The 24,218-nt window shown below is 42.0% G+C and overlaps 1 protein-coding gene across 1 annotated transcript in view; it reads right to left on the bottom strand.

Moving 5' to 3' along the window:
* Positions 1-23,980, bottom strand: part of peak1 (pseudopodium-enriched atypical kinase 1) — a 120,165-nt gene extending 96,185 nt beyond the window's left edge. The window contains exons 1-2 of the mRNA XM_078282954.1: positions 23,864-23,980; positions 4,747-4,857 (exon numbers count right to left, since the gene is read on the bottom strand). The gene's annotated coding sequence lies outside the window, so the exon portion shown is untranslated. The remainder of the gene's footprint in view (positions 1-4,746; positions 4,858-23,863) is intronic.
* Positions 23,981-24,218: the final 238 nt, after the last annotated feature.

Here is a 24,218-nt window from a genome sequence, read left to right as displayed (position 1 = left end):
CAAAGTTTTGAAAGCGAAAGACCTTTAAAAAAAAAATAAAAAAAATCACACCCAGCTAGCATCCGACATAGATAATACCATGCCCTAACGACCACTATCTTTCACCAAACATATTTGATCTCATGTGAAAAACCCATGACTCCAATTTTGCTGGATTTGAATTTTTAAATGTTCATTTATGGGCTGAGCAAGTTCCATCACCATCAGGCCCATGAAACTCATTCTAAAGCCATTTTTTTTCAGAAATATAATGGTGTCAATATTAAAATGAGAGACCATCATAGGTTATATCCCTGTAACAGCCAATATGCCACTCCCTGTCTAAGTTTCATTGAGTAAGATACTGAACCCCTATCTGCTCCAGGGACACCACTCCTGTCTGCCCCTGCCCTTTGACTTCACAGGTAAAATGGGTGAAATGGGTACATGTATGTGTGTGTGTCAGATACAAAGTAACACATTCCTAATTATAGTGTATGTGTGTAACGCAGCAAAGAAGTGCACTACAATTCCTTTAAAAAGTGCAATCAGGAATGTGATTTTTCAGGGTTTCCTTTTTTTGAACATACAACTCCAATGCATTTCTAAGGGGAGATCTCCGTTATCCTGCTGTTTTGTGTTCCTGATCATATCCATTTATACGCTTCATGTTCAGAAGTCCAGTCCCTTGCACTGACCCTGACCCCTCTATCAGCCCCGGTGGGAATGGACCTAACCTAATCTCTGCTAGCATGCAGGGAAAGGTGATACTGCACCAGCCAGCCACCGAGGGTTAGGTTACTCCAGCTCTACTAGTTTGACGTGACAAGCCTTGTTAGACACAACAGAGCCAGCTAGCCAAGGCATCTATCTGTCACCGATTTATGCACCCCACAAAAAATCGTTTATGGATGAAAGGCTTATATTACAATAATAATTTGACAGAATCAATTACTTTTTAAATTCAAACTTAATGTGTCCAAATACGTTTTGCATCCTGAAATGAGGAAATAATGAACATAAAGGCATAGTTATTTTGCTGTTTGTCTGTTGATAGCTTGGCTGAAAATATGCTAATGTTAAAGCTGAGAGTTGATTGTACTGTATTTGTTCAACCAATCAAGGGATATGCTCAAAACAAGGGTTGATGGGCCTTGACTTGTGTGCTCATTATTAAGCTTTCGTTTGTTATTGTACCCTGTCGTACACAGAGGACTATTAGATATGAAGCGAGGAGAAGACTGTGGGTGCAGCAACAGGATGGGGTGAAAATCAATTGGATGATTGAGTTGATGAACTATCAGCTCTGCTGAATTGCAATTTTGCAATTGCAGCTGAAGGTGCAATTATGCCATGAAACGTCTGTAAGGTCAGACAATTTGGATCAAAAACAAAGATATCCTTGTAAAAGCACAAGGTCAACACGGTCATAGCAATTCATTTTATCAGGGTCTCAAGTCAAACAACCCTCATTGGTCCAGACTCATTTAGTCATCTGCAAATAATGCTAAATTGCTTTGGGTCAAAAGGCAGATGTTTGTCCTGACAGCTAGTTTTACCCACAGTGACTTATATTCCCTTCAGCAGCCAAATCAAACAAACGATTGCCCATATTATATTTCACTTTTTTGGCATTTTGTGCCTTTATTAGATAGATAAAAGTCAAGAGAGACAGGAAAGACTGGGAGAGAGGTGGGGGTGACATGCGACAAAGGTCCTGGCCGGATCCATGTTACATTTCCATACAGACTGATGGATGAGTTGAGGATGCTTGTAGTACATTAAAAAGGTACTGACAGCAGTGAGTTGGAGCAGGAGGAGTCAGCTTTATTTTCTTTCACCAAAAATCATCTGTATTCTTAGCTTAAAGGTTAATCCTTGCTTGGTGGATAGCAGATCCTTCCTTCCTATGCAATCTGTGCTGTATCAACAAATACTGCAGTGGTGTGTTTAGTGCATATTTTGGCTGTGGATACTGTATTGCAGCTCTGTTTTTACCACTGACGCTATCACATGCTGGTGGTGATGATTATTACCACAGACAGTCCCCCCCTCTTCACTAAGCAAGTTCCCCAGAGGAAATCAAGCAGAGATCTGGGTGCCACATTCCTGTGTCCTCCTGAGCACATTCAAGTTAATGACCGCACTATCGGCAAATCAGCATTTAGGGGATAATTATGTCAAAAACAACCCCCACTACCCCCAAATCATCTCCCCCTAAAGATCCCCCTGATCCTCTGTCAGACTAGATGACGCAGGGCCGATCAGTAGGAGCCTGTGAACACTGAGGGATGTGTGGTGGTTTGCCTAGACTCAGCCAAAGACCTGGCAAGTCCAATTATGCTCATGCAATTTCAAAGTCCACCCATAGACAAATGTGGGATTTTGCTTTGGCGCTAATTAGGGCTGGGAATTGCCGGAGACCTCACAATACACACAATATTACCACAATATTTGGACCATATTACCATAATACTGCAATTCTTTAAGCTCAGCCTTGAAATACTGTGAAATACTGTGATTAATTATTTAGCTGTTCTTTCATTTGACTACAGTAAAAGCTGCAATAGCATCCCCAAGGGCCAAAACATGTCAAAATTGCACATTCATGTGAAAAGCTATAAATCAATCACTAGAATGAGTTCAGCAATTAAATTTTTGGGAACTCATTCAAAGTCCATGTTTTTTTGTTCTCAAGTACAACATTTGATACTTCATTATTACAAATATTTCCTTTCATTCATTATTGTGTGTGTGTTTTATTGTGTTGTGCTTGCCTAAGTTAATGTATCTATGCTTACAGCAGATTTAACGTTCCTTTTCAATAATTAGCATTTCATCAGTGATTTGGTGATCATTGTGAATATGCTGCTGGCATGTAGAGAAAAGTCATGATCCAATCATGGTTGAAATTTGTGAGAAGCATCTGACTCATGTCTTTGGCCCTGGGCCTCTTTGGCCCTGAGACTTTAGTGCGGCCTTAGAAGGCAAGTGCCAAACTCTTTGGGTAGCTGAAAAAAATGTGTCTAGAAGCTTCCACCCTGAACACTAAGATGAACTGAAAGGCACTCAGATTTTGATCCAAAGTTGTTCAACCACAGATCCTTTCACAATATATACGATGGCACATGCTCAACACTTTCAGCACAAAAAGACAGAAAATACAAAAATACATCTACCACTGAAAGTATCTTCTTGTAGCAACATACAACAACAAACAACAGACAAAACTGATTAAGTAGGACAGGAGGAGAAGGAAAGAAAGGAGCGGAGAACTGTATGGTGAATGTGAGATAGCAGAGCAATGACAACCATCTTGGCATTAAATGGTTAAAGCAGAATTGAGAATGATAGCACAACGCAGCAATCCCACTCATCAAAGTAGAAGTGGTAATAACAGGTACCAAAAAAAAAAAAAACACAAGCCCAGAAATAGCTGCTGACCTTAGTAGGTGACGTAAAGCTGCAATTTTGAAATACTAAAGCCATGTAGTCAGATGGTATGAAAACACTCTCCAACAATAGAAGATGGAGTGTATAATGAAAAGAAGAATCACGCCAGACCATTTGGCTTGAATTCAGCACCAGAGGAGCAATCTTTTGCAACTCAAATGGAAATGAATCAGTTGATCAACAAATACATAAAATGTAAGGTGTCAAACATGCTTTCAACAAGTTACCTTCTCAGAACATAACAGAAAACCTCACATCATTGTAATATTGGGAATTTAAAAACAAAACAAAACAAAAGTGCATGTCTGGACATGTTCTTGACCTCTCCCTCCCCATGGTGGGAGGCCCTGACTCAACCTGCTGCATTTTCTCCACGGCTCTTCTCACTGATGAATTTCTTTTTCAGATTTGCCGGCGTGCTGTTTGTTTTCACTGCGGTTTCCTGGGTAAATACGGTTCCCACATCTTGCTCATAGAACAACGTCCCATTCTCCTCCTCCTAAATTCTTTTGCCTCTCTGTGAGAGGAGATGGGGAGACTTCACATCATGACAACTCTGTTCTGGACTATGACGCTTAGCAGGAAGGCATTGACACACAGACACTGAGTCGCATTCACACACACACACACACACACACACCCAAGAGAGCCAAGATAACAGGGTGAGGTCGCTGGGCAGGACGACAAATCCGTCTGCTTTGTACTAGCTCTACTGTGCCAAGATTGAGAATAAAGGTGACAGAAAAGGAGATTTATAGATGGGCAGGCAGAGAGGCAAAGGACTAACTCTTACATCAGCCTAGGGAGAGATGCAGGAGACTGACAGTCAGCTTTTGGCTGGTGTCACAGAACACAATTTGGCCTTGCAGTCTCTCTATGCAAGAATGACTAACTCTTTGTATAACAAACCGAGTCTACTCCAAATGTTATGTAGAGCCAAGGCTATCAGAATGAATAGCCCATCATAAACACGCAAGGATAGAGAAAACCAGACTGGCCATGAAGAGCCATTCCACTGAAGATGTCAATGCTTTGTTGAAGAATGTGCCATTTCAGGTGCAACGTCATTATTTTTTCAATGAATAATATTAGCTCCACCATAAAAAAAAATAAATCAAATCCACATACAAATCCTAACTTTCTGGATTTAAAGAGAACAGTTAAAAAATGGGCATTTATGAATGTGCATGGATTTGTTCTGCAGATCACTGTGGTGTTATCTGATTCAATCACATAGACATGCCTGCGTTATCCACCATGAGAAAATACCAACGGTGCATAATAAAGGCTAGCAGAGAGTTTGACTTGACTCACCCGCCAGGCTTAGCGGCTCCCTGTTGTCTTCAGTATTAGAAGTCCGAAAGCACCAGAACCAGCTGATTCAGACACCGCCACAGGGCGTCTTAAGGCTGTAAGCCAGTTTTCCTGTGGACAAGGGAGGCAGGAGACAAGAGGGCAGATGTGAGCTTAATGTTGCCTTCAAGTGCTTGATGTAAGCTCCTACTTCCGAGGTTTGAAAGGCATAGCTGCATGTTGGATGTTGTTTTCTAGAGCTAAGAGCTAATAGATTAGATATTTACTGTTTAAATTGTACTCTTATAGAGAGGGACCCTCATTATTTGGGCATTTGGGTTGACAACAAACTTACTTTCAAAACTCACATTGGCAACCTCGTTAAAAAGTTGTGGTCAAAACTTGGCTTTCTGTACAGAGACAAGTTCTGCTTCCCTATGTTCAGGCAGGAAGTGAATAGTCAAAGCTATCTTTATTTCAGTTTTGGATTATGGTTACGTAATTTATGGCCATGCGTCGGCTACCACCTGTCTACCACTCTGGACTTAGATTTATTACTGGTAATAACTATGGCACACATCATTGTCTTTATGATAAGGTTGGCTGGCAGTTTTGCTTCTGTGTTCCGTGCTCTTGGAATGAACTACAATGCGTTTTAAAAATGGCCTTATTGTAGCTGTTGGGGCAATTCCAGGACTTGATCTAAAATCTTTCTAAATCTGGTTGTAAATGTTTTTAACAAATGTTTTCTTCTGTTACGGCTGCTGCTGCTGCTGTTGTTTCTCTGCACCACTGAAAATGAGGGGCTTCCCTCAGTGTGTTTCCAAGGTTTAAATAAACATTCAATCAATCAATAGCTAATTAGAATGACTGTGCTTTTTTTTTTTTTTTAATCAAGCAGCATGGAGCTATTTGTGCTTCAGGTATGTGTCAACTGGTTTATTAGCTGCTAGTTAACACAGTGCATCAGTAATATATGCTCATGTAGACTTGCAGACAACATCATTAGACAACACAACATGCCTACATCACAATTCAGTAAATAAAAGGTATCATAGAAAATTCCAGCTGCGCCTCAATTCCAGGTCCAATAGCACTTGAAAGCACCATAATTTCTGTGAAATGGAAAAGTCACCGGGTTGCTCTAGAAAAATGAGAACGAGTGTGAAACTCAGTGTGAAACTCAGTGTAGGAGCAAAAGGTAGAGAGAGAGAGAGAGAGAGAAATTTGTGCAGGTACTGGCAAAGGGTTGGCAGATCCCATGCCCTGGGAACGCTTCCACGAAAAACGGCTTTAGGGTACGGGATGGTGAGGTCAGCAATGGTGGAGTGGAGGCATGGGGGCTCCCCAAACAGCGAGCTGTTTACACATATTAAATAAACAGAAAGGTAACCTGTAAAGCCTCATGGCCTGGTGTCCCTGTTTGCTTCATGCTGAGCTCGGTCAAGCAGGCAGGACTCAATATGTTACACAGCTTGTGTCTCACTTAAGATTAGACACCGATAAGATGCATTAGCACATGGCCTATGACCAACGAAGGTGAGAAATGAGAATAAAATGAGATATCTGCCCTTGTTCCAACAGGGAAATTATCTCAAATTATCTCTAAATTGTCTAAATAAAGACCTAACAGATAGACCCAAGGTTAATAAGGAATTTTTGTGGGCAATGCCTGTGTAGAGGGCGTCAAGCTGAGCCTAACAAAATCATTTCAACCACTTTATGTGGGATAATCTTCACAAACATTCATATCTCCCGGCCAAAAAACCCACGGTGCGTTAAGAATGCCAACCGGAGAACACAAATTTAACGGCACTAACAAACCAAGCCCACGCTCCACAGGATTGTCATGTCCCAATTCTCATTAAAAGCCATGAGTCAACAGAAATTAGAGGTGAACCACTCCCCTGCCCTAAATTCATCCCTGCAGGCATGGCATCCTGGTTTCACCCTTTTTATACTGTAGTCTGCTCAGGCAAGAAACCAAGCTATATAAGGAGTTGTTAGTGTAGAGCACAGCTAGTGGTTCTAAACTATTAGAGCCAAGTTGGGTGGGGAGGGGAGTCTGTTTACACTGAATGACTTTTTATTTTTTTGTTTTAAGAGGGCCCACTTGCTCAACATGACTTGGGCCCTTAACGCATAGTCCAACACTAATATTGGCTGCCAGTGGGCAGAAGAGAGGGGGGGATTGGGTATGCTTGTGTGTGCACATGCTGCGTACGAGTGTTGTGCACATGTGCATGTTCTGTGTGTGGGATCGTGTGTGTATACCTTCGATACTTCAATACCAATACTAAATCTAACATCTAAAAATTCGATAGTAATATGATACCACGGTAAACAAGGCTCTGACAGTTTGTCGGTTGGGTGTCCATTTTTGTCGCGTCTGTAAGTGAAATACTTCCATATTTCGGTCCTGGCACCAGTTTTATTAACCAGTTTAGGTAGACTTGGATTCAGTTTAAGACTTGATGGATTGTTTGACACTGTTCCTATGTTTTCAGCTGTTTCCGCTGAATTTTGCGCTGACTGCTGCAGTCCACTGTCCAGAACGAGACGGTGGCTCGGTCTATTCCAGTTCTTCTTTTTTTAACAATTTCAATCCACGTGTCATCCTCATATACTGTATACCCTTTAGTGGAGAGGCTGAAGTGGAATTGCAGCTTGTAGAACGCATTTAGTGAAAATATCAAACATTTATAAAATTCTGGTAGGTTCATAGGTTTATGTGAAAAATATTTTTATGAATCACAAAGCAGCATTTTAGTTGTACTTCTCTTTTGCAATCCTTCCATCCTTCGCACATCTTTCCCTCTCTACGCTCTTTCTTCCATCTCTGAGCAGATGGAAAACTTGTAAAAGAGAGAGAGCTCAAGAAAATAAGAGAGGAAGAAGTTTGTGTTAAGGAAGAATATTTTGTATCAGAAAATTTTCCCTAATGGAAAAAACACACCAGAAGCAATGTCTTAGGTGTATGTATGTATAATATCTCAATCACCTTTTTTTCCCAATGACCCATCCTAATGGTCTACAATTTCAATGCTCCTTAATCTGATTGGTACTTGTATCAGCAAATACATCAAGTTTAGCTCTCAGAATAAGGTGGTATTGCTTCATCCCTGATGACAGAGAGACAAACACAAACAGGGAGACAGACAGACACAGAGAGAGAATGAGAAAGACAGAGAGAGAGAGAGAGAGAGAGAGAGAGAGAGAGAGAGAGAGAGAAAGAAAGAAAGAGTGTTTGAGCAACAAATCCTTCCAAGAGCTTCCTCGGTGAGAGAAAACCTAGTAAGATTGTAGGAAAAAAAAAAAGTCTAAAAAGGCCCAACACATTATGAGTAAAGAGGAAAGAGAAAAAAAGGTCTAATAAATATGAGAGCAGTCAGGCCAATGCTCCCCTGGGCTTCCCTCTGCTTCTGGTTTTAGCCGTGACCACTTCCTTCCTCTGGCTCTAATTGACACTGCACTATATCTACGTAGGCGGATAGCTAAATGGCTCCATGTGTCCCTTTATGGCAGTTAACCAGTGGTAGGTAGCCAGGACAGATGCAGAGCTGAACAGACTAGGCTAATGTTGCTGCAAAGCAAACCGTTTCATTGTATCCCAACCAACATTGCTGCAAGTGATACGGTATTTGACTTGCATCCACTCATTGAGCTGTGCCAAAGGAGATGATGCGTCTGTGATATCTCTCTAGGCTTTCCTGGATTTCAAGTTACTGTGCCATGATGGACAACTTTCACACAAAGTTTGGCAGTGAAGTTCTGGGGAAAACGGTCACTCTGAGACCAACACAGAGAATCTGATTCAACCTGCCAGGATGTTTGGGGGTGAAAGATTACAGGAGAGGTGAAGGAGAGAGCCTTGGACAAGGTGCATATGCATTGGGTCTTTGATCTTGGGCTCTAGCTAAGGCGAAGGGATCCCAATGGGAAGCAAACATGCAAAGTTCAACAGAACCGAAATCAAAGACTTTGCATGATATGAGCCCCAAACCACATAAGACATTATCGTACTTGGCTGGAAACATGTGGAGCAAAAGAAAGGTTCTGAAGACACTGACATGGTAGCTTATCACAATCTCCCTGTTGCTGTTAGACAAGCCAAGGTAAAGGAAATTTCCTTTGAAGGAAGAAAGCAGGGAGTTATATCAGAGAATTATCTGAAAGATGCTACTAGGCATTGTAAAGTTTCTCTTTATCTGCAATTCCTGCCTTTGAAAATACAACTGCAAAATTAGCCATTTGCAGAATCTTGTTATTGGGACAATGATCTGCTTTTGTTAATTCTATTTTTGCGGCATTGCTGTTCATTGAAAATTGAACCTGCATCTCTTGCTGAATTCAAATTACAGGAACAGACAGTCCATTCCTTGTGATTCACAAGATATTCTAGTGTCTACATGAAATAGACAGACGTTTCCTCCTCTCAGCCATTTGCCCAGATTGGTTGTGTATGTGGACTGAGTGGGCCGGGAGGCCAGAGGAGGGGCAGAGTTGACTGTTTGCAGCGGTCTGTGGAGCATGTCTTTGGGCCAAGCCCCCGCTCCCAAGGCGGCAACAACCCAGAGTTCACCATGACCTTTACAAGAGCGTGCTGGAAACTTGGACACTTCCAGATGAAATTCCAAGTTTTGAAAGACGCTGAGGCTGCACGTGAGAAAACTGGTGGGTTTTTGTCTCAGAAAATGCCATGCCATTAAGAGCTAAGGAAAGGCCAAAGTTTTGTCTAAGGTGTAGGCACAGCAGAAGTCCCAGCTCAAATGGAGTCTGTATAGTTCTATATAATACTTTAATAATTAAATAATCACCTGTAGGAGTTATGAGTCCTACAACTGGGCTACCATTAGAACAATCTGGCCACAAAATGACCCTCAACAACAGACTCTGGCAAGCTCACTCCAACACAAGTCAAGCTAATCCAACATAAACCAGCCATTCCATCTCTATGGTAAAAGGATTAGGCCTATGTCATGACTCAACTATCTTGAGGAAAACGCAGCCTGGTTAGGCTGTGACAAGTGACTGAGTGGATAATATTTGTGAAAGAATAGCATGTAAGGAGAAGCAAAAGACTGGAATGGACAGCTACCCTGCAGTACAGTATAATAAGCATGATGTCATTATTGTTCCTCTTGGAGCCAGGGCAGAAAAAGAGCTTGTGCTGATCCAAGAGCCCAGGACTTGCATCACATTTAAAAGGCATCAGACACTATATTTAAACCTGATTCTACAAGAGGACAGAAAAGGACTCTGACGTCTATTGGATGCAAGTTGCTTAACTTGGTCCCCATTAATCATTGTATCTTCTTCTCACAAGGCATTTTCAGCGGTATTTGTCTCTATCTTTTCTCCATCCATGTTCCCCCTCTCAACTCCCCAGCTTCCTCTTCCCCTTTCTCCATACGGCAGGGTCTGTAGGCCCATTGCTCAACTCCCAGGGTGGGCGGCTGGCTCTACATCAGACACATCCTAGGACAAAAGGGAAACTCCAGATTGTCGTGGTGAGAGCAGCCACCCGTGGCAGTGCTCTGCGGGGTTGGTACTCACTGTTTATGGTTGGCACTAATTACAGATCGGCAGACTTAGCAAGCTCTAGAAACTCCAACTTCGTACAAAGAAAACACAGCACTAGTTTAGACAGAAAAATGCAGAATGACCATTAAAACTGTCTCCACTTAAAGCAGGCCAGATAAAACATGGAGTGATGTAAACTCAATAGGGTGGCTTGGCTTAAAGCCATCACTCAGGATCAAGCGAACGCTCCCTTGGGAAGCCTATTAACTGGTGCAAGGCCACTATGATGCGGTTTAATTGCCACCCTGAGGCACGATGTAGTCAGCATATGGGTTACATGGAGTTAAATTTAGACCACAGGCCATTGTTAAGCAAATCATAAAGATGATCTTCCTCTTACAAGCTCTGTGCCTCAGCTGACCATCATTATAGTGGCATCAAAAGACTCTCCAGCAACCAAATGAATGCTTGCTGCTGCAAAGAGTAGCATTGGACTTTATAATGTACACAGATCTTTTATGCTTCAAAGCCAAATGGTAAAAACTACTCTACCTTACAGTGCTGAGCTGGATGTTTTTATCTCAAAAATCTCAACTGAGCTGCCAGGGAAACCTTGAGCTAGACATCTCTATGGATTGAGAGTCCTGTTAAAGACCCATGTTGGTGACTTGGATTTCAGTTTGTACTGATGGAAAATCACCTTTAAAGTGCAATAAATTCAGTAAAAACATATTTGCCTTTATTTTATAATACTCCTTTTATGCACCCACATGTTTACTACATCTAGCGCCTGTCTTGACAACTGTGGGTGTATACCTTCTGTTCACAACAGAGGTTTGACTGACATGTTGACGGCCAACCACACACTGGAGGTGCCCACACATGTAAATTATAAACAAAATAAATTATTATGCAGTATATGTTGGACGTGTTGGACAGACACTAGCATATGAGATGTTAGCATATGAGAGGGTACACAGCCCATGGAATCAGTATAAAAGCTAATACCTGTGAATACAAATCGGGGGCTTCTTGCAGATAGTTGTTTATTTGAGCTGACTGAAGGAATAGGATCAGGTGTCAACTTAGCAAACTTGGCAAACCTCACAGTGTGTTGAGAAAAATTCTGAACGCAGTCCTTCTGGAAATGCGCAGCTGCACAGGTATGCTGAATCTAAACAGAGCAGTCCGATACTTGGCAATGAAGGGGTAAAGCGCACCATAAATTTCCCTCTTCGCTTTGTACAGGTTGATACACTGGTATTATACAACGATCACTATCTGCTATGTCAGATTCGTGACTTTGGCATTACTCAAAATCATTACCTTCTCAAAAGTGACTATCTAGCTTGCAACCACAGCAGACCGCTTACAGACCTGAGAAGGAGGGTGGTGCATTTGCAGAAACTAGGAAAGGTGGGACAAAAAATAAAACCAATGATATTTTATGTAATTATCGATGTAAAATACAAGAATTTCACCCAATTCTAAGTTGAATGGAATGAGCCTTTGAGACGATGTGCCAATTGAGTACAAATTGGGGATGAACTCTCTTCAATACAGGAACAAGTATTAGGCACTCGTACCCACACACACACCCACATGCACCCACTTGGGACACACAAGCACTGACCTCATAACATTTTTGATATGTTTGCTCTGGTTTTTATTTGTTTTTATGTCCTTTGTTGTTGTATAAAGGACTCTATGACAAACCTGTTTAATTAAAGTGCTTTATAAATACATTCAAGTTGATTAATATGCATGTCCTCCTTTCTGTCATATTTCAACAACTAGCTTAATTCTTGCTCATATGGTAAAAGTAAATTAACATGTCTTGCTTAACTAGCTGAGATGTAATAGGGGATTCTGAGCATGTGTGCAAGGGAGATAGCTTTTAATTAAAAGGAAAGTAGGCGGATGTGGGGTGGGCATGGGGTGTGCATGGGCTGTGCATGAGTGTATGTGCATTTGTGTGAGACTGTGAGTGTATGTGTGAGTGAGAAAGAGAGAGAGAGAGAAAGTAGGCAGGGGCCCCACAATGAGGCAATCTCACATAAGTCAACCTCCTTAGAACCAATGTACTAAAGAGGCTGAATGGTTATTTTCTGTATTGATTTACACATCAAACTCATTTTAAACTTAAACCGCTGATCTCCTAATGCATCAAAGACATAAAAATACGTTCAATATAAATTTGCCCTGATTAAGAAAAAATAGAATAAAGGCTATTTAATTGCTTTTGAAGCATCTTGTATCCCTCTTTTGTATTACATTTAAAACACTTCAAAAATAACTGAAACCATCTTACATTTTCAGTGGTACATTGAACAAAAATGATCACACAAGTGGAGACTTTTATTCCACAGCGTAATAAATTCTATCCTCTCTCCCATGCTCTCTCCATCTTGAGAGAGCATGGGAGAGACCTTGCTATTCTGCCACTTAAAGAAATAAACATAGGGAGGGCTTGCTCTGATCCTTGTCGGCTCCCCGTCACGTGTCAGCGGAGTGAGCTACCACAGGTATTCTACTCTAACACTCGCCCATGGGGAAGAAGATGTGCTGGCACATGTTCAACAGCTACAGTGAGCAATATGCATGCCCTGAATACACGTGCACTTGCATAAATTCAGTTTCAGCAAAGGAAACTTAAAACAAACACACTTAAAGAATTTAGGTTGTAACCTTTCATTAGTGTGTATTAACAGTGCCAGAAAGAAACAGGGAGAGAAACTAGCTATCTTTGAACAGTACATTTTCACTTTGATCTTTCATTACCCGGTCACAGTACCGAGTCCAGCCATACAGAATTAACTGAATGCTGGAGCTTGTTGTGTTGCGCTCTTGTTTGTCAGCCCCTTGCTTTTCATCGGCTAGTACTTGCACAGCCACTGTTCCTGTCAGTCAACAGTCTTCTGGATCAGGCCGCCCCCACCTCCTCCTCCTCCTCTTCTTCTCTCCACAGCCCAGTTCTAGTGGCTGAATGCCAATATCTGGGCAGGACACCCACCTGCCATCACAATCACACACTCACACACATGGAGGCTTCGCAGCAAGCACACACAAAAAATGCCAAATCCGCACAATTGACACACTAGCTCCTGTGGTCCTAAAAAGGACTTCCGCTTCTTCTTTCCTCAAAGCGCTGCATGCCCTCTTTCACACCATTCTCAGACAGACACGTCACACTTGTCTCATCCCCTACGGACAGCTAGCCTGGAGCCGCCGTCCGCCTGCCAGCCTGATATAGCTGTGGTATGGGCCAGGGTGCGGGCCAGGGTCCGAAGGAATGGGAGTGTTTGTTTTCTTGCCATTTAGACCTTCATGTCACGCACCAAACAACAAGCACTTACACAACCAGCAGGAGTTATTGTTACAGAGATACGGCATGCGCTAATATTGCTAATGAGATCACAGCATGGTTGGGCTGTGTGTCTGTGTGTGTGTGCACGTATGTGTGTGTGTGTGTGTGTGTGTGTGCGACAGAGACTAAAAAGAGGGTCTAGGAGCTGGATGGGTAATTTGAGATGAACCCTCACCCAGCTGGGTGACATGAAATTTCGGTGAGTCTGCAAATTTAATTTCAGCACCGACAAGATTATTTGCGGAAAAGAGTCATGCTGTGTCAGGCAAGGTCAGTCAGGGAAGTTTGTTTACAAGTTGCAGTGGTGAATGCTGGGATGCATTTTCATCCTGAATGTTGTGTAATGTCATAACCACCTTGAAATGCCACGTGACAAAGACTGGGATATGACGGCTCTTTTCTTAGCCAATAAATTTTGCGTTCCAGCTGTACAGCCCTTCCTCTCTTGTTGTGTCAGGATCATATATTCGATCCAAACGCAATCTGTTCCCTCTTTATTCCAGTATTATGGGCAGTGGTGGCCTAAAGGTTAGAGAAGCGAGCTTGTGACCGGAAGGTCGTCGGTTCAATCCCCCGGACCGGCAGGATAAATCTGGGTGGGGAAAGTGAAAAGCAGCGCTTGCCCCTCCCTCATTACCACCACTGAGGTGCCCTTGAGCAAGGCTCTTAACCCCAACCGCTCCAGTGGAGCTGCTCAGTGGCCAGCAGATTAGACTGTGGTTGTACTGGTCAGCTTCCAGGTGTGAATGTGTGTGAATGTGATCAGGGCGTTCCTGAAAAAGAGAGCATTGCTCTCAGTGAAACTCCCCTGAATAAATAAAGGTTAAAAAAAATAAATAATTAAAATAAAATAAAATTCCTTATAGAATTAACATAGTAAGCATAATTTCTTGGATTCAAGATCACCCCATTTTGGTAAGAGGAATCAATGTTAGCTTCGCTTGTGTTTTAGGCTACTTTTGAGCTCAACACTGATTTGAAAATAAAGATGTCTCAAATCTAATTTAATGTTTTTTTGCTGTTTTGTTTGCATCCAAATCAAGGACTTTACCTTTAAAAAGTGACAACACCACTTGGTAAAACTTACTAGGATTTCATAGTGCTACCATAAGATATCATGGAGACATCAGGAGTTTTGCTTCATGCTATGAGCAGTATGACATGATGATACTGCAATTGGATAGTAGCAACACTGCACCGGCAGCATATTTCTGCCGGCTACCACAGTTCAAGATAGCGCTCAATACAATGTTCCCAACAGCTCAAATCAACCAAAGTCAAGGCGCAAAGGTATTACTGTCCATCCTGTCAATAAGACAAGATTAGAGACTGCTGTATAAAAAGACAAGGGGTCTCATTGTAAGAACAAGAGATAAGAAGCAAAGCGTCTCTAAATTTCATATTTTTGGGGGAAGTAAGTGAGTCACGGTGACCTAGTTTAGCATTCAGAACAGTGGAAGAAGGTTTTACACATTTGCAGTGTCAGGAAGAGCCATTAATAAGTGTGGAATTGCGGAGGAGCACCACACCCTCCGCCTCCATCCATCTCATCCGTAATTTATGAGACTACATTAATTCCACTGAGCTTAGTCAAATTGCAAATTAAGGATAGACCATGTAGAATACATCAACACAACTTAAGGCAGATCTGCATAATATCTTATCCCAAACGGCACAGTTCATAAAACACTATGGTCCGCAGGTAAACTTTCGGGAGACACACATAGGCCTAATCGTAATAATCACCACATAATCATGCCTACCAGAGTATGCACACACTTGTACACAGAATGCAGGTAAACAGCACCCTGAAAAGTGGGTGCTTCAGATGAATGTGTGAGATAGTATTGAGGCATGTAAGTAGCCCCTATCCAGGCCAATAATCTCCCAACAGCAGGCAGAGCTCAGGTTCACCATGGTAAACAAGGCCAACGGCAGCAAGGTATGTCTGAGAGATTATCAGACAACACGTAGCAAGTTATTTTTAGATGCGGGGCCAGTCTAGGAGAGCTGATGAGGTCAAAACTTGGCCATAAGCGAGTCCCCCTCTGTGCACATTTGAGTAACCCAGAATTGCTGAGGGCTTGCCCAAGCTCAAACGAATACTTGTGCAGACAGATCACTGCAAGGAACGATTACAACTTTATATGGAGCTCAATACAACATCAAGGCGATTAAAATATGTTTGTATAACAATGTTTGTACCTACACCCTCCTTTCAACCTGTAACCCAATCAAAATCCTACTGAGAAATAACTGAGGCAGAGAAATTTGAGAAACCGCTCCAAAATGAAACCGTAAACCTGAGACTGAGGAGAGAAAATCATTTTCTCCCTGGACAGGCTTTGCGAGGAGGGGGGGGGGGAGGGGGGGGGGGTGTTACCTGTTACACTACTCAGTGTTAGCATTAGGACTGTAGCGGTTGGTTTTCTCCAGTGTAACAGTTAGTCAGTGGCTTTGACAGTCAGACAGTCGGTCAAGGCAAATAACTAACAGCAACAGCCATGGGTCCTGACTGGTGCCAAAACTCTCCTGGAGAATCAAAAGCCTGACTGGAGAAACACTGTTGGTGCAGGGGATATTTTAAACCTGTCTCAGAGACAGAGGATACTTGGATGTATGAGTGTGTGTGTGTGTGTGTGTGTGTGTGTATGTGTGTGTGTGTAGGGCTCAAATGCATGTGGATGTATGCCACGTTATTCACTGTGTAGACAGTGATTTTTATTTCTATTTTATAGTTATTTGCTTTTCCCCATATCCATCCACACCCAGATTTAATCACCAGAAATGCAGAACTGTGGGACTGGGCCTAAAGGCACTTTGCTTCTAAATGAAACTGGAAACCGGATTCATCTAGGGATTTTGATCTCCCACAAAGTATTGTCAAGTCTTTATTGGCCATCTCCGCTTTCAGCCTCGGGCTGTAAGCCGTGTTAGTTTTCAGACAGAAGGAAGTATTAGGAGCCGGGATCACACTTCTGATAAAACTGAGATAGACCCTTCTATTCAGCCCCAATGTCGAGATGACGTCATGGTAATAAAGAAAGCAAGGACTAATCTCCTGACAATTCCCTGACTGAAGCACATGATAACAAAGATCCCTTCAACTGAAAATATGTTTTCATAACAGTAACATTTGATGACAGCAAAACCGGACCCAATAATTTCACTGCAGTGAATAATACATGACTAAGAAATTCCTTGATGTTGGTCCAAGGTTACAGCGGGGGTTCCCAAACTTTTGAGGTCAAGGACCCACAAATCATGTATACATGTCTTTCCCAGCAATTCCCAGCATCAAATTGTACAGCTGTTTATACTGTAGGTGGATGGATAACACCGGAGAGAGTCAAACCTACGATCAAAAAACATGTATATTCTCCATTGCTGACTTCTCAACTACTTTTTTATATTTTGCTGACAAGCCCCTGGAACCCCCTCGAATACGACTGCTGGGCACCAGTGTCTCTTTTTGGCTGCATCCACTCATTATCCCGAGTTCACTGCTCTATTAGTTTGCAAGAGCCTGACATGCAACAGAACATATCAAGCTTGGAATGCAGCACAGCTGGAACGGACTCTTGGAGCAATCGCCAAACGAAGCCTTCGGTTTCAGGGTCAGAGAGTCTGTTTGAGGCCAGACTGTGTATACACAGTGTGTGAATGTGAACACTCAGCACAAATTAGTCTGTAATCATTACTACTACTATAAAGTAGTCTGAACAAAACAAGTGAACTGACTTTGCCTATTGCCAAGTCCCGCAATTTCCTTCTAAAATATTCAAACTTAACCCACTGAAGTGGTGTTGGAACCTGTTTTATTCAACTAGGAACAGCGGCCAAACTTTTAGGATGGTCTCCTAGCCAGTAGGAAATCTTAGAAGAGTTTGAGACCAAAGTGCACCATCACATCATTCAGCGTCAAAAATGGGTGGAGCATTCAGTATCTACATGCTGCCAGTTAGGCTTTCCACTGGCTAAAAGCAACAACCGCTGTGATTTTTGTCATGACCCACATCCATCAGCTATTAAACTGACATTAACAAGACGTCATAGTGTTTTTTTATAAGTACGGAGACAGGTGAGAGGTCTGGGAGATGTCAGCAATTAAAAGGCCTTACGTCACCATTGGCCCCGGTTCTGTCTTTCCTTTACGGACCCCACAGGACGCTGACAGTGGTAGGACTAGCCTATCCAACACCCCCTATTCAGTTCAATGGGACAATAGCTGGCACCATTAAATCATGTCCAACAGCCTCAGCCCATTAAGTCGGGTTTGAGATATGCTGAAAAGCTGAACTCTGCTTGCCCTGTGAGGAGGAGACACACTTTTAAATCACACGCTTCGGTGAAAGGACAAAGTTTGACGAGGGGTGAGCGGGCGGCATCCAGCTTTTAGCCAGACTTGAGTCATTAAGGTCATCACCAAAGCTAATAGCCCTCATATGTATGCATAGCAAAATAGCTGTGGTACGGAGGCTTACTTTAATAATGCATGATAACTTATTAATGCAAAAAACTGACTGCAATAAGCATTAGTTTTTAGATGGCGCCATCCATAAATCACTTGTCTAATAAAACCGCTTTCAGAAGAGTAGAGACAATAGAGTAGATACAATTGAGTACTACTGAGACGTACATTGGTGATACAAGTTGGCATGTTGTCCAAATGTCCATAAGTGAAGTTAGATTATAGGACATGAGCTTCTCCACAATAGGGTGACATGCCTGTTGATTAATTTAGCAAATTTTCATATGCACCATTAGCAAACAATAACCTCAACTAATAGCCTATTAGACTAAAATGATCAGGGTCATCACCTCAGCTAATAGCCTATCGGCATGGACATACCTTTTTGTCAGAGTTGTATAATCACCAGCGCTTACAAAGTAAACATTCCTTTAAAACTCAGCAGAAATATTTTGATTGTGAAATCATCGTTTTCTTGAAATGCAGGCAGAATAAATGGCTTAGCAAAATGGAAAACTAAAGCACAATGGCCTAGACAGTAACAACTGCCGTTTTTTGTTCAACTATGTTCTGAATGAAAACCCATAACTATCAAGCTGATCAATATATTTGTGAGTAGTAAACAAAGTACTGTCTGAAAAAATCTGACAGAATGAAAACTCCAAAGTCAAACATATTGATATAGCCTACCGTGTGGCAATTTTTAAAAAATCACATACCAAACATCTTTTGCCAAGCTCCTTCAAGCCCTTATCCCACTCTTGTCTGAATGTACGCTTGAATGCATGTGCAGTATGCATCTGAGCGCACACACAGCCACGCACACACACACACAAACAAACACAGACACAGGCACGCCCACAGAGGCTGGCGCGACAGTGATGAATGCCCCTATCTCACAGATCAAATACCCTGAGAGGACTAGATGTCTGCTGGCTTGATATGAGCTCCCAGTGTCACTGATCTGCTCCCTTATCATCCACCATCTTCCACTGAGCAACAGACAGAAGACTTATAACAAAATGACTCATAACACTGATGGCACGTGACAACCTGGCATAACACTGATGCCACGTAACAAATCCAAGCTTGACATTTTCCAGCTTTTCACTAGATTTGAAAGTTTAAGTTTCTTCATCTGCTTATTAAGTTCCATTATCCCCGAGCCCATGAAACCCAAAATAAAAATGTTTGATTTCACTAAGGAATAGCTGTCAATCAAAGAATAAAGCTGAGTTTCTATTTCAGGAAAAGGTGACTTTTGGTAGGTACATTGTTTTTGCCTGACAGCTGCAAAACGCACTCTGTACAAGCCACGACCTGGAGCTGCCAATGCGAATTATATCAAGAACCGAGACCCAAAACAAAATGCTTTTGGGCTCCTATTCTGCCTTGATTACAGATGGAGCTGAAGTTTGTAGACATGGCTTCCAGCCCAAACTGCACTTTATCTGGCCCCATTGACCTTCTAAAAGCTGGAGTGTTTTGTTAAAGGAGTAACTATATTCCTGACGGTGAAATTCAGGAACGATTTTATTGTTTAGTGTGAAGACAGTGTGACATTTGGAGAAAACTGAACTAGGGTTGAACTTTCTGATCCCTCTATTTGGGCAAGTAAAGTGATGTTTGTATTGAACTAGACCTAGAACCTAATTCTCAATCTCGCGAAATATACATTTACAACAAATCTGTAATTTGGCTATGGTAGGGTTGTCACTTTCCTGGTTTGAGCTCAGTAACTACGCCTGATACAAACAAATCTTGCCTAGTCATTTGATTAATCCCATCAGCCAGCTGACAAACCTGTTCTGTTCATTTATTCATTTTTACAGGGACATCTGTGAGCGGGATATGGGGATGCATATGAACAGCTTATCCCGGATAAGACCATAACAAGGATATTAGCAATTGTAATAATAATGTGGTTTATTGATCCCTGTAGGGAAATTCTCTTTCCACTTGCCCTATCCAGGGAGGTCAGAGGTCAGGGTCAGATACAGAACAGCAGTCCTGGAGCGAGCAGGGATTCAGTGCCTTCCTCAAAGACACTTCAGAAGGGGAGATGCTTGCCGACACGGGGACTTGAACCTCGGTCGAAGGGCAGTCTCCCAACTCACTACGCCACCCTGCTGCCTCTGGAATACGTGTGCAACTTGTTGAAACAGTATTTTCAATGGTATCAAACATAATAGTGGTATTACAGTCCTCAAGGTACGTTTACACTCTAAAGTCATGGTGAAATCTATGAAATAAGTAGCATCATTAACAAAAAGAAGCAGAGACATTAGCTAAAACAACAAAACTGTGCATCACCAACATCAAACTCAAAATCAACAAAGTTTTGAATCAATATAAAGAAGTACTGATCTATTACCGATTGCTCCTAGCTCTGCCTTTGTGTGTGTGTGTGTGTGTGTGTGTGTGTATGTGTGTGTGTTGTTTTCCAGCTCCTTAACCTCAGGGTCACACCTGTTCCCTAGCTTCAGCCCTGGCCCAGGGCAAGGGGAGGGGTCAAGGGTTGTGGTGTCACATGACATTTCCTTCACAAATCCGTTTCAGAGCCCGTACGTACACAAACACGCAGTCACAAACAGTAGATTGGACCAGTATCAATTGGATTATTGTAAGCATGTGAGTGAGCATGTTGATTTCCATACAGTCAGCTTGTTTTCCACTACGGAGCTAACCAAGGGGATTACCCGTTATTTATGTCACCGAATTTCCTCCAAAACAATGTTTCTGAGATTCCTTTTTTGCATATTTTATCCAACAAACATGATTGGAATTAGGGTTGTAGTTTATGATAAACAAATCGTGCTTCTGATCCCAGGGTACAAATGATGTGAGATGGCTCAGGCAGGCCCCAGTTGGCCCTGCGGTGTACAAGTGGTTTATAAAGAAAAGCATAGCAGTGACTACATTGTAATTGCAGTTAGGAATGTGCAACTCCATATCCTGGCAGTCGATGATACTGTAAATGATGCAACCAAATAATTGAAGAGTTTCATTCCAAAATGCTGTTATGTGTATGTGCTGTTATAAGTTGATAGCTGAAATTCACGAGTTGATATTTGAAAAAAACAAAAACAAAGATCATTCTGGATACAAAACCCGTTTTATATAAATGCCTTAAGATGACTCATAACTTTAAGAGTAACCCATAACATGCTTTACTGTCATGCTAAAAATCATTTTGTAATAAAATGCGTTAGTTTCTTTTAAATGGGGGATATTTCATATTCAAATCAGTCTTTGACAGTATCTAACATTCACATTTAGACACACAGTACTCTCCATTATAAATCAAGCTCATCAGTCTGCGTATGGAATTTTTATATCTTTCAGTAAAACATTTTAATATGAGAGAGACAAATTTCAAAGTTATGCAGCTCTTCATCTAATAATCAATTACTTGTAAACATCCCTACTTGTAAAAATCCCCCCCCACTGGTATCTATCTATGAGAAAAACAAACAAGAGAAAGCCTCAGGTCAGGTTACGGTCTGGGCCATTGATCTTTCTGGAAAACAGAAACACTTTCATCCCTATTCACAATCTAAAAGGGACAAATTTTGAACGTCTCACTGCTCTGCCATTTCAAGACGTGCCTTGGGGCCGCCGAGTCATCCATGACATTCCTGTACATTGCACAACAGAAAAAGAGAAAGGAGAAAGGAAACTGATGTCATGTTTATGTCATATCTTCTAACACACTGCTGCAGGAGAGAAGATCAATACCCCACTTGAATGTCTGCGATGGGCAAACAGGCAAACAGAGAGGTGAAAGGCAAATAAAATACTTGACACAGCCAAGCGACTGTTGAGCAGCTGCCATGAAATCACAAATGGAAAAACAATGTTCAGACCATTTAGGCCTAAATCCTAAAATCTTACCTTGGTGTCAGACTGCATCTCAATCAGTCAAGGACACTGCAAAACACTAAACCTCTTGCAGCCACATCTAATGCAAAGCTCAAGAACACTATTTGCCTGTTGTTTGCCGCAAAGAATCTCAGGTATGTTCTCCGATTGTAAATCTGGGAAACAATCCAACAAATATTTGTCCCACATACTTTAGAGACAGGCATCCATGGGGCGGTTATCAGGGGCAAATCTGAAATCTCAGCTCATCCGCCTTCTCATCCGCTTTAAACAGGTGGAGAAGTAACAATGTCAGACGTCTTGCTTTGTTGACACTGTCAACTCATGAAGGGTAATCAAAACAAGACCAATGAGCATGTAAAAACAAGAACTGACAACTACAATCCCACAACAGACAAAAGGAGGGAATTTGACTTGAATGTGAACACATAATATCTCATTCACCGGGAACCCAGTGTCTTTTGGGGAATGGACTGTATTTGAGCTTTCACTGCCATGAACTTGTGACTCTAAAACTGAAGAATGCATCCCTTTCACAACCAATTTTTTAAACTAACCAGAGGGCATACAATAGTTACTGAGCCTTATTACCAAAAAGCTAGGCAGGTTATTGTCGTTTGTCAGCTGGATGGGACGTTTGGCCATTGCTGCAAACTACTGTGAATTTCAGGATCAAATGCAAGACAGTGCTCTAGGTCAGGGGGTCCCAAATGTCAAGTAGGGTTTGACCAATATGGGTTTTTGAAGGCTGATAACAATAACAATATTTTTTGGATTGAAGCTGCCAATAGCTAATATTTTGTGCTTGTGCTATCTTGTCATGCCAAAAAAAATCTGAGGATTCAGTATGATTTTCAGGGTGGAAAAGCCTCTGAAACAGCATTTAGACCATCATGGGACACCAAAACTCATACTAATGAAATTCCTTTGGGGTGGCTTAGCAGCTCATTAAGGCAGGATTACCCTCCTCACCTATTCAATGGTAGGGGAAAGTCTGGGATAGATAAGACCTTTAAATTAAGAATTAATTTACAAAAATCCTTATTGAACCATTAAATGAATGAATAAAAAGTGCAAAGAAAACACAAATTTATTCCAGATTTTACAGCCTGTTTAGGAAGCTCCATGGCATTGGCAGTGGACAACGCTGACCGGCTGATATCTAATGTTTTATAAATATTTGGCACACCAGTAACCCTAATACCAACGACCCCTAAATCTGTATGCATTAGACCACAGACCTCCAGTTGATGAGACTGTGTTGAAAGGAACCCCTGCTGAGATTTTTGTTGTTAGACAAGACTTGGTACAAAATGAAACAATAACAGATACTGTAGGCAGGGGGTAGCCACGGTGAGGACAGTGAAACCTCTGAGGAAAATAGTCATCCTTATTCACTGTGTTAACATCAAGGGAGTGGAATAATACTGAAATTAAACCGTCTCATCCTGCTGGAGATCCCCCGGAGACCCCTCTAGGACCCCTGGTGGTCCCTAGACCCCACTTTGGTAACCAGTGGGTTGGTTACCTATCTCATCTTGTAAGCATGGATAAGTGTTTCTGAATAAAACTGACTTATTTTCCAGTGAATGTTTTCGCCCCTGTCAGTATGTAGCAACGTTACGAAGTCTCCACGCAACGAGCGGTTAACAGTCAATTAGAAGAAACACAACAACGGCGAGCAAACTTCTGGACAATCTTTAAATCCCCGGGTAGCCAAAATTTGACATATAACGAGTGCTACAACACAATGAGTCATTTTTTCACTCGTTGCAAAGACATTGCATTCCCTTGCTGTACAAACTGGAACTTGGCAGCCAGAGGAAACTGACGAGACTTGTGGCTGAAGCACTTTCAATTTAGGAAAAAGAAACCCTTAGCTAACTTTTCCGTACCTTTTTTGACGCCGAAGCTTTCCCGTCGATGCTACGGGTTGTTCTCAGCCATAATCCTGTTTTGACAACGGCGTCTTCGGCAGGAATAACGAAAATCCGGGTGTGTATACTTCAACTATTGCCAGTGCTAGTGATTTTCGCACACAGCTCCTCTCTGCGTGGCTCTCAACAGCCGCTGCAGTTTTTCCACCAGCCTGGTGACGCGGGAGCGAGCGCCCAGGCAGAGGGGCTGGCCAGGAGAACCGCGTGCACGCGCAATTTACAAGGCTCACAAAACATCTTGTCTAAATACTAATGTGATATGTATACTAATGTGAATTCCTCTTAAGAAATTAGATTTGGTTTTACTTTATGT

This window comes from Centroberyx gerrardi, chromosome 4 (assembly GCF_048128805.1).
Source record: "Centroberyx gerrardi isolate f3 chromosome 4, fCenGer3.hap1.cur.20231027, whole genome shotgun sequence".
NCBI classification, from domain to species: domain Eukaryota; kingdom Metazoa; phylum Chordata; class Actinopteri; order Beryciformes; family Berycidae; genus Centroberyx; species Centroberyx gerrardi.
This window is presented reverse-complemented; position numbering and strand designations above follow the sequence as displayed.